We start from the raw sequence: 9,501 nt of genomic DNA, 5'->3' as shown, positions 1-9,501 counted from the left end.
TCAGGTTTGAAGGGTGCCTTCTCCAGACTGCATGTTTCAGCTCCTTCCACAGATGTTCAATAGGATTTAGATCGGGGCTCATAGAAGGCCACTTCAGAATAGTCCAATGTTTTGTTCTTAGCCATTCTTGGGTGTTTTTAGCCGTGTGTTTTGGGTCATTATCCTGTTGGAGGACCCATGACCTGCGTCTGAGACCAAGCTTTCTGACACTGGGCTGCACATTTCGCTCCAGAATGCCTTGATAGTCTTGAGATTTCATTGTACCCTGCACATATTCAAGACACCCTGTGCCAGATGCAGCAAAGCAGCCCCAGAACATAACCGAGCCTCCTCCATGTTTCACAGTGTTCTTTTCTTTGTACGCTTCATTTTTGCATCTGTGAACAAAGAGCTGATGTGACTTGCCAAAAAGCTCCAGTTTTGTCTCATCTGTCCAAAGGACATTCTCCCAGAAGCTTTGTGGCTTGTCAATATGCATTTTGGTAAATTCCAGTCTCGCTTTTTTATGATTTGCTTTCAACAGTGGAGTCTTCCTCGGTCGTCTTGCATCAAGTCCACTTTGGCTCAAACAGCGACGGATGGTGCGATCTGACACTGATGTACCTTGACCTTGGAGTTCACCTCTAATCTCTTTGGTTACCATTCGTATTATCCGTCTCCTCGATTTGTCATCAATTTTCCTCTTGCAGCCACGTCCAGGGAGGTTGGCTACCGTCCTGTGGACCTTAAACTTCTGAATAATATGTGCAACTGTAGTCACAGGAACATCAAGCTGCTTGGAGATGGTCTTATAGCCTTTACCTTTAACGTGCTTGTCTATAATATTCTTTCTAATATCCTGAGACAACGCTCTCCTTAGCTTTCTGTGGTCCATGTTCAGTGTGGTACACACCATGATACCAAACAGCACAGTGACTATTTTTCACCCTTTAAATAGGCAGCCGGACTGATTACAAGATTGAAGACACCTGTGACGCTAATTACAGGACACACCTTTGTTTAACATGTCCCTATGCTCAAATTAGTTTCAATCTTCTCTAAGGGTACCATCATTTTTGTCCAGGCCAGTTTCATTAGTTTGTTTTTTAAAATGATTCTGCTGAACCACAGTTCAAAAGCAATGTCTGATTTTCATTAGTTCATTTTCAGTAAATTTTTTATTTATTATTACTTTTGTCAGTTTCAAGTTATTTCAGTGACCATTGCGGGTTTTTCTTCCTTTAACGGAAGGGTACCAACAATTTTGTCCACGTGTGTATATATTTAATGTAATGGTGTTTTCTAAGTAAGTGTGATAGTGTCCCTGGAGGTGTGCCGTGAGTCAGAGAAGAAGTGTATTAAGATTTAAATTAAATCATGCATATTCTTGACACACAGTGCTCAATCTCATAACGTTACAGACATCATCGCAACGATGTTTTTCCTCTCCAGGAAATGCTGCTCAATCCCCCACTGGACAGGCTGTACAGGAGACTATCAAGCTGCCTCGAACGTGCTCCGCTAGATCCAGATTATCTCAAGCTGTTTATGATGAGCTCGCTGAGGTGCATTGCCTTGTCTCTACGCAGACTGACAAGGAAAAAGAAAGTATAAGTTTCCTTGGAGAGGGGAAATATTGGCCGCCCCAGAGTTATGATGTGCAAGGAATATGTGTCTGTTAAGTGCATTGCCCAGCTTGTAGATGATTTTAGATGGACACTGCAGAGACGTATGAGTGATCGGGATCTCTCTGTGACGGATCTGTACAGTCACTTAAGTGATGATGAACTTGGTCAACCTCCAGCAACCCACATGCACAGTACAGAATGATGTCAGAGTTGCGCTGTACGCAGGACACACTCACACGAACCACAAACTTATAAGGTTGGTTGTGTTTGTCAAATAGAAGCCTATTTAAGGACTTCTTCACAACATAGGAAATAAGGTGGTGGGTAATTATACATATGTTTTCCCTCATCTTAATTAAGGTACAATATGGTGGTATTCGAAGGAATTGATGGCTTGTCAAGGAAGGTAATGATAATTATTGGAAGGTTCTCTATACAGCATGTCTATTAATGGTATTTTTTAATGCTGAAATCCGTATTTTTCATATGGACACCCAAAACATGTAGTTGTAAAGGGCAGGTGTGTGTGGATCCAAATGCAGAGAGAGTCAGGCAGAAGTACAATGTCCGAAATCCAAATCTTTAATCCAAGAAACGTAGCAGAGGTCAAAATACCAAAAGACAGTCAGACCAGGCAAAAAGGCAGATCAGGAACAGGCAGAATGGAGGGTCACAAAAATACCAAAAACAGATCATACACAGGGAATCAAACAGGACTTAAACGCGAGAGAGCTTGAACACAAGGGTAACAAAGACAATCTGGCAAAGACATGAGAAATGAGGCAGGGTGTAAATACACAGGAAACAAGACACAGGTGAAAGACATTAGGGCGGAGACAGCAATCAAAACAGGAGGGAAAAACCAGGAAGTAAAACAAACAGCAACACAACAGAGCCAAGACTTCAAAATAAAACAGGAAATGCCAATAAAATGAATACAGATCCTGACAGTAGTAATAGCTTAAGGTCATGAATGTTATCACATTTACCTGGTGTGGTTTACAGTATGAAGGTGTTGTTCTGTATTATTACCATAGATTCTCGGTGTTGCCAATAACAACAAGGCCTCCACTACCCCTGCCCTGTTCAGTGAAGCTGTTGAGAATCACGGCTGAAGACAGAGGTAAATCTTGGGTTCATCTATTACCCTGAAACTGTCATTTAAGTGAACCGTAAAATATATATTTTAAAAAAAATGTTCAGTATTCACTTCTGCCACATTCATACAATTTATGATATCTGCAATACATGTCCAACAGAGCATCACCAGGAAAGATAACAAGCAAATGACTGCGTCGATGGGGCACACACTTCAGGCAGTAATTAAATGCAAAGCATTTGCAACCAAGCCGTAATATTTTCATTAAATTGTCCTCTTAATTTTGGCTTTATTGAACACATGAACTTTGTATAAAATGATCTGAAATTCCTGCACAGCTCACTGGATGTAAATACTCTAAACTTAAAGCTGACAACATGCACTTACCCATCTCCCACAGCCTCATTTAGAAACACTGTGCCTGAGTACAGAGATTAAACAATGAAAACAGCGTCACTGATGGATCGCTTTAGTTACCGGTTTTAAGGTCTCCCTGATGTCTATATCCGCCACATCTACAAGGGTGATGGTGGCTTTGTGGGGGTGTATCACCTAACAGCACATGAAGAACTGCAGGGCTAACACCTGTCAGGCGTGGGCCACTGTGAGGGAAAGAATGGCCTATCATTCTCCCTGCCATTACAAACATCTCATTCCGCGCTAACACTTGGGAGGTGGACGGGATGGGATGGTCAGGTTGGCTCTCAAACAGCACGGTGCCACATGCATTTCCTAAAGGGAAATAATCAAACCACAGAGAAAGCAGAAAGTAGTTGTTAGCAGCGTGGCGGCTATTAAATGAATGCTGAGTCGGAAGATGAGTGTGGTCAGTACTTATGGGTCGGAACGTCAACAGGTTGACGCATTGTGGCTGGTGTGATCCCATCATTTCGATTTTATTTGACAGTCCAGAAAGCAATGAAGAACTATATACTTAATACATTGAGGAAAACTTTGACAAACATTTGTATTGTGCAATAAGACAGGTTTGCTTGTGTTTTTTTTGTCCATTGTTTTAAAGGTACACAATGAAACTAACTGTTTGTTTGCAAAGAACAGTATTAAATCATAAAATTCCTATCTATAAAAACACAAAATAATTCAACAGTTTGGACCGGCCCTGAGGCAAAATTATTACACGGAACCAGTATTTGTGCTTCTGAAGCTTATCTAATATTAAAAAATTCCATTAACCTCAACTATTCTTTTTTTATGCCTATTCAAATGGCGGATTTGTCCAGAAAACATACCAAAATCAATGGTGATACCATGTTGCTTTTTTAGCAATTGACTGTTTAACAATTCCAGACCATCTCTCCACATGGAAATATGTGTCCCTTGTTTTACTTGGACCATCTTTTTTGTCAGATTCAGACCATTGAAATGACTAAACAGCAGAAAATCCCTAGGTAGCTCTCAGAAAGGACATCAACAGTGCCTGGGCAGGAGGATGGATTTTCTTTCTCATGTTGGGTCTCAGCATCCACTTTTTCAAGCTCTCCCTGTGCCTCCTCCTGGACCTTGATTTGATATGTGACGGGTGATCTACCAACAATTGCGTGGGAATTTCTTCTTCCTTCATCATCTTCCTCCTGAGCTGCTTCTAATTCTTCTGTCTTTTGCATGTCTGGAATCATGCATTCTTTTCCTGCATGGATAGGAGTAGACTTTAGCATGTTTTTCAGTGAGCAAAAGTTATGAAGGTCCTCCAGCAAGGCTTCTTGCCTTCGATTGGCTACTTTTAGAAAACTAACATGCAAAGCATTACGGTACATGAAGGCTGTGAAAAGGGAAATGGCAGGAAAATGAAGGCATTTGACGGACTTTCCTTTAAAAAAAAGTCACTATCCAAAAGTTTACTCTTAACAATTGAATGTCAGAGTGTGCTTGAATGCACCAAGAGCTTTCAAATCAGCCCCGGTTGTATAGCCACGCAACGAAAAGGGCACCATGATAGCTATCTGTATCACACCCACAAGATGAGGCATGGTCTTTAATACAAACTGGTTAGGTATGCAGGTAATCAATCTGGTCAGGCAAACAAATCCAAGGGGTGAGGCAAAACATCGGGTCAACTAAGAAGCTGGTCATTGGTCATCAACTGATGGTCATTTGAACTTCACTGTTGCAGAAGAAGCGACACCCTACTCATCCAGGAACACATAAAAGCTCTGTGTTATAGATTCATGAGGTCATTATAAAGATCAGCTATATATTATTATCACTAAATCACTTGTTGAGCGGTGGAGAAATGTGGTTCTGGTGTGAACAGCCAGGCTGCTGCTCGGATGACACACGGTCAAACTGGTCACAATTTCAAAGTTGCTCAACAACAGATACAGAAAAACACGTCAATGAGGGAACAGATTTATTGGGAATTCAGCTTTATTAAAAGACTCTATATGTCAGCATCATATGAATAACTATAAAGTCACAATATATAGTATTTGCTGATAGTAAAATAGCAGAATGATCTGACACTGTATAGAAAATAACAACTCATACTAAAGCAAGCAAAGTATAATATTGTTATTTATAACTTTCCTGTAACACTTCGATGAGTTAAATAATAGAATAACATTCATACGAGAGCAAGTGTGACATCATCCTCAGTCTGCACTGCACGACACAGCAAATATGGAAAAACTCAGTCATTTAGGTGCATTCAAATCAAACTAGGAAACATGGCCCGTGAATGAAAACCATTCTAACTGTTCTAACTCTACACGGAAAACCTCTCTAAATGCAAACTACTTAAGAAACCCTCAGGGAGCAGTTCATGTCAGGGGGTGGAGCGGGAGAGGTTTTATTGATGCTGTAAAATATTCAAGAGCAAAACTGAAAGTCTGTCCCCCTGCTAGCGGCCCCCTATATCTTCCTATGAACAACACTTCAAATAAAACACAGGAGAAGAGGAAAATATGGAGCTTTAAGTTATCAGAGAAACAAGCTGAGTAAACGAGCGAGTGGCAGAAAATGTGGTGTTTATTTAACATTATTTTGGAGACTCTCAACAATATAATTTAGCTTCCCAAATGTGTTTTCATGGGCAAAAGATTGAGACTGAGACTCCTGACAGTGTGTATTATAATATATTAAAAATATGTGCTTCCATTATTACTCAGTAAGTTTACTAAATAGAGTATATATATATTTTTAATTAGCTGATTTAAAAGGTTGGATTTAGTTAAATACTGTATATGATAATACATTTACATGCTTACAGTAATGCTACTACTGTAAATGCTCGAATACTAAACTAAGAATATGTAAAGTATGGGACCTTTAATGTAAGGAATTAACTGCTCATAGATGGTAGAAACAAGATATTCTTACATCCTCTTCATAAATGAGTTTTGTCTCACGCTCATCATATCTAAATGTTCTCTGTAATGTTTAGTGACCCTGATGAGTTTTGGCCTCTCCAGGTTGCGCTCTCGTCTCCATGCTCCTCGGCAGCCAGAAGTTTCTACTCTGCTAAAAGGTTTTCTCCACGTAGACCACCGTAATAAACAAGGTCAGCCTAGAAAAGTGTGTGAAGTCACCACATTGTAAAATCTTTGACCTGAAAGGAACCTTTGTGCTTGTGCACGTGGCTGAGCATTTCTTATTTAGCTGAATGGACACCATCCATTATCCAGTTGCAATTCAAAGCGCTTCCCTGTGACGAACATGTTGAATATTGTATCTTCTATAACAGTGGTTTTCAAACTTTTTCACATCAAGGACCCTAAACTGACACTAATTAGACCACATAATATGTAAATAATGTCAATATTTGGAACCTCTTTGCACCCAAACCAAGCTCAGTACTAGACAGATGACTAACAGACCCTCGACATTACAGGCTGCTCAGTTTAACACCCAGCAGATGTTTTCAATAGACCACATTCAGCTGTCCTGAAGCGTGGATGGCAGTTAAGTTGTGTGCATTAGCATTGATAGCATGTTTAACACACCAAAACAAACCTGACTTAAGCAAAAGCTTAGCCAACACTAATCAAGTATTATCTTATATTCATTTCAAACAATAAACTGACTTGGTTTGTCATGTTGATTGATTTAAATGTAACATCGGCTTTAAACAGATTAATGTAAATCCATGTTTATCCTCGTTAAACTCATTCATTCCCATATTCAGTGAAAGATCAGATTTCTTTTTCTTTGGGTTTTCATGATCTCGTTCTACTTGTTTTTCTCATCAGTGTGTAGCATGTTGTCATGATGGATCCCCCCGGCTCTGGCTCCCGCTCTTCTTCACCTTCAGGTGGAGGTTCATTTGGACATTTATAGCCCACCCTTATGATCACATGATCTTTTTACATCCCCCTGCTCCCCGAGTGAAAGATTGTTTCATTTGTAATTTGTGTTAAGATACAACATGCCCTTTTTTTTTTGGATTAAATTCAAATCCAATCATGTCTCATGGCATCCATCATATTCATCTTTTTTCAGGATTTTTCTTTATATAAAAATCCAAATGTGTCAGTGTTACATCCCACAGTGTTTTTCATGTGATTGTGTTTTGTGTTATTCCACCTGCAGAAACTATATGAAGCTCTGTGTAGCTCAGCAACAGACTGACATCTGATGTTTTCATATAGCTGTTCCCAGGCTTTTGTGCAGAGGAGCAGCGCCCCCTGCAGTTAGAAGGTGTCTCTGCAGGGGGCGCTGCTCAGCCCATGTCATTTACTTTACTTACTTTACAGTCTAAACTCACAGCAGTGAAACAAAGATACTATTCAGTGAAACGCTGAAGGTTCAGACTGTCGCTGTGTTCTGAGAACATTTCAACTGTTTGATTTCACCTCTAGAATAATATCAGGGGACATTTTAAAAAAACAACAAATGAGCCGACTTCAATCCTCCCTCTTTGGTTCATGTTAAAAACAACAAATATAACTGGATTATTTGATTTTTTTTTTTTTTCTTTTACAGCCTGCAGACTGTTGGTGACAGCCAACATGTGAAGATCAGTGTGACAACAGCTGTAAAACTTGTGATCAGCCTGTCCTGCTCTGCACCGTTGTCTTAACACACACACACACACACACACACACACACACAATATTACATTATTCTGACATTATTCTGACATCATAATGACATTGTTCTGACATCATTCTGACATCATTCTGATATCATGAAATAATTATGACATAATTATGACATCATTCTGATATCATGAAATAATTATGACATAATTATGACATCATTCTGACATCATCTGACCTTTTTCCTTGACCTGTTCTCTGACTGTGACTGACCACGTTCTGACTGTGTTCTGCCTGTTCTCTGACTGCTCTCTGTGTTCTGCCTGTTCTCTGTTAAAGGAAATGTTGAGAGGGAAACTGCGTGTTCTGCAGGTCGACAGCAGAAGAAAAGAAGCGATAGAAACATGAGTTAACATGTTTGTTTCCACTTCTGGATGCAGCTGTTAGTGAGTAAAGGAATAAAGTTTGATGCTGAACTCACAACGTTTCTTCTAGGCTTGTAAGTAAACAGTTGCTAATGCTAACGTTAAAAAAAAAACGTACAAATAGCTCCTTTAACTTTTCTTTCATTACATGACGTACATTGTGTTGTGAGGTTAAATAAATAAATCTCTTGACAACACGAACAAACAGCGCTGTCCATGGTTCTGAAATAACAGAGCGATGTTTGAGTTAATGAGAAAAGAACTACTGTTTTACTACGAACTTAGTAAATGCATAAATTTAAGTAGTAGTAGTAATAATAATAAAAAAGAAGAAGAAGAAGAATTATAATAATAAGAATTTGTGTTAGTTAGTTATTTTATAAATTCTTCATTGGTGTGTCAATGGGAAATATTCAGAATTTTCAAACTTTCCTTTAGGAAATACTGAGTTGCTGTTTTCTCGACGCTCATTAGTCAGATGTGACATAAATGAAAAGAGGATAATCAATTTATTGGAGCATATCTAATTATCAAATGTAAGCGCTATGACCTGCTCTAATGAAGGGCTTCGTACCAGTGCACATGATGCACACAGAAAGAAAAACTGTAATTGAATGATTTCATTTTAATATCAGCAGCTGTAGACTTCCACAGCTGAGCTCTGATATTGACACTCTGTCTTGCAGCTGCAGTGTTCAAACTTTTTATTTTTTAAATTATTTTTTCAGGTCAATCTAATGCAGAGTTCAGACACTTTGATTATTCTGAGGGGCTGATCATTCAAATACTAATCTATATGTCCTGGCATGTACTGGATGAGAGGCAGCCATAATGAACAACATTTTCACCCCCACCGCCCTCAGCTCTAAGACCAACACAGTCAATTTCAGATAAGCTCCTGGTCATTATCCTTGTAGTGACACAGGCTGATATCAGAACGCTCATTATTTTCTTGCTGACTTTAGAACAACTTGCTACTGAGAAGCAATATAATAACGCATGATAATAACCTCGTGAAGTGAGCATGCCAGTGTTTCTTAGAGGTGAAGTTTTACATGCTAGTCTTCACCTGCAGCATTCAGCTCCACCTTTCATACTCTCCTTCTTTCGTTTTCTCTTTACTCTCTCTGTTCTTTCTGAGCCCCTGATTGTTGCTCACTCAGTGTTTTGACTTGTTTTTCCACTGCACCATTTTTACAGTAACAGTGGGGGTGGGTGGGGTAGCTGACTTGTGTTTTCAGCTCATTTTTATATGTAAATAAATTGTATTGGCAGTGATATAAGTCAGTAAGTAAACTGTGCTAAGGGTCAACCATAGACCTTTAAGGTGTGTGAGCCCCCCTGGGTTATCTCTACCCTTTGACCCCCCCCCCCCC

This window comes from Seriola lalandi, unplaced genomic scaffold (assembly GCF_002814215.2).
Source record: "Seriola lalandi dorsalis isolate HSWRI2012SDOR001 ecotype SW California unplaced genomic scaffold, Sedor1 jcf7180002054694, whole genome shotgun sequence".
NCBI lineage: Eukaryota > Metazoa > Chordata > Actinopteri > Carangiformes > Carangidae > Seriola > Seriola lalandi.
This window is presented reverse-complemented; position numbering follows the sequence as displayed.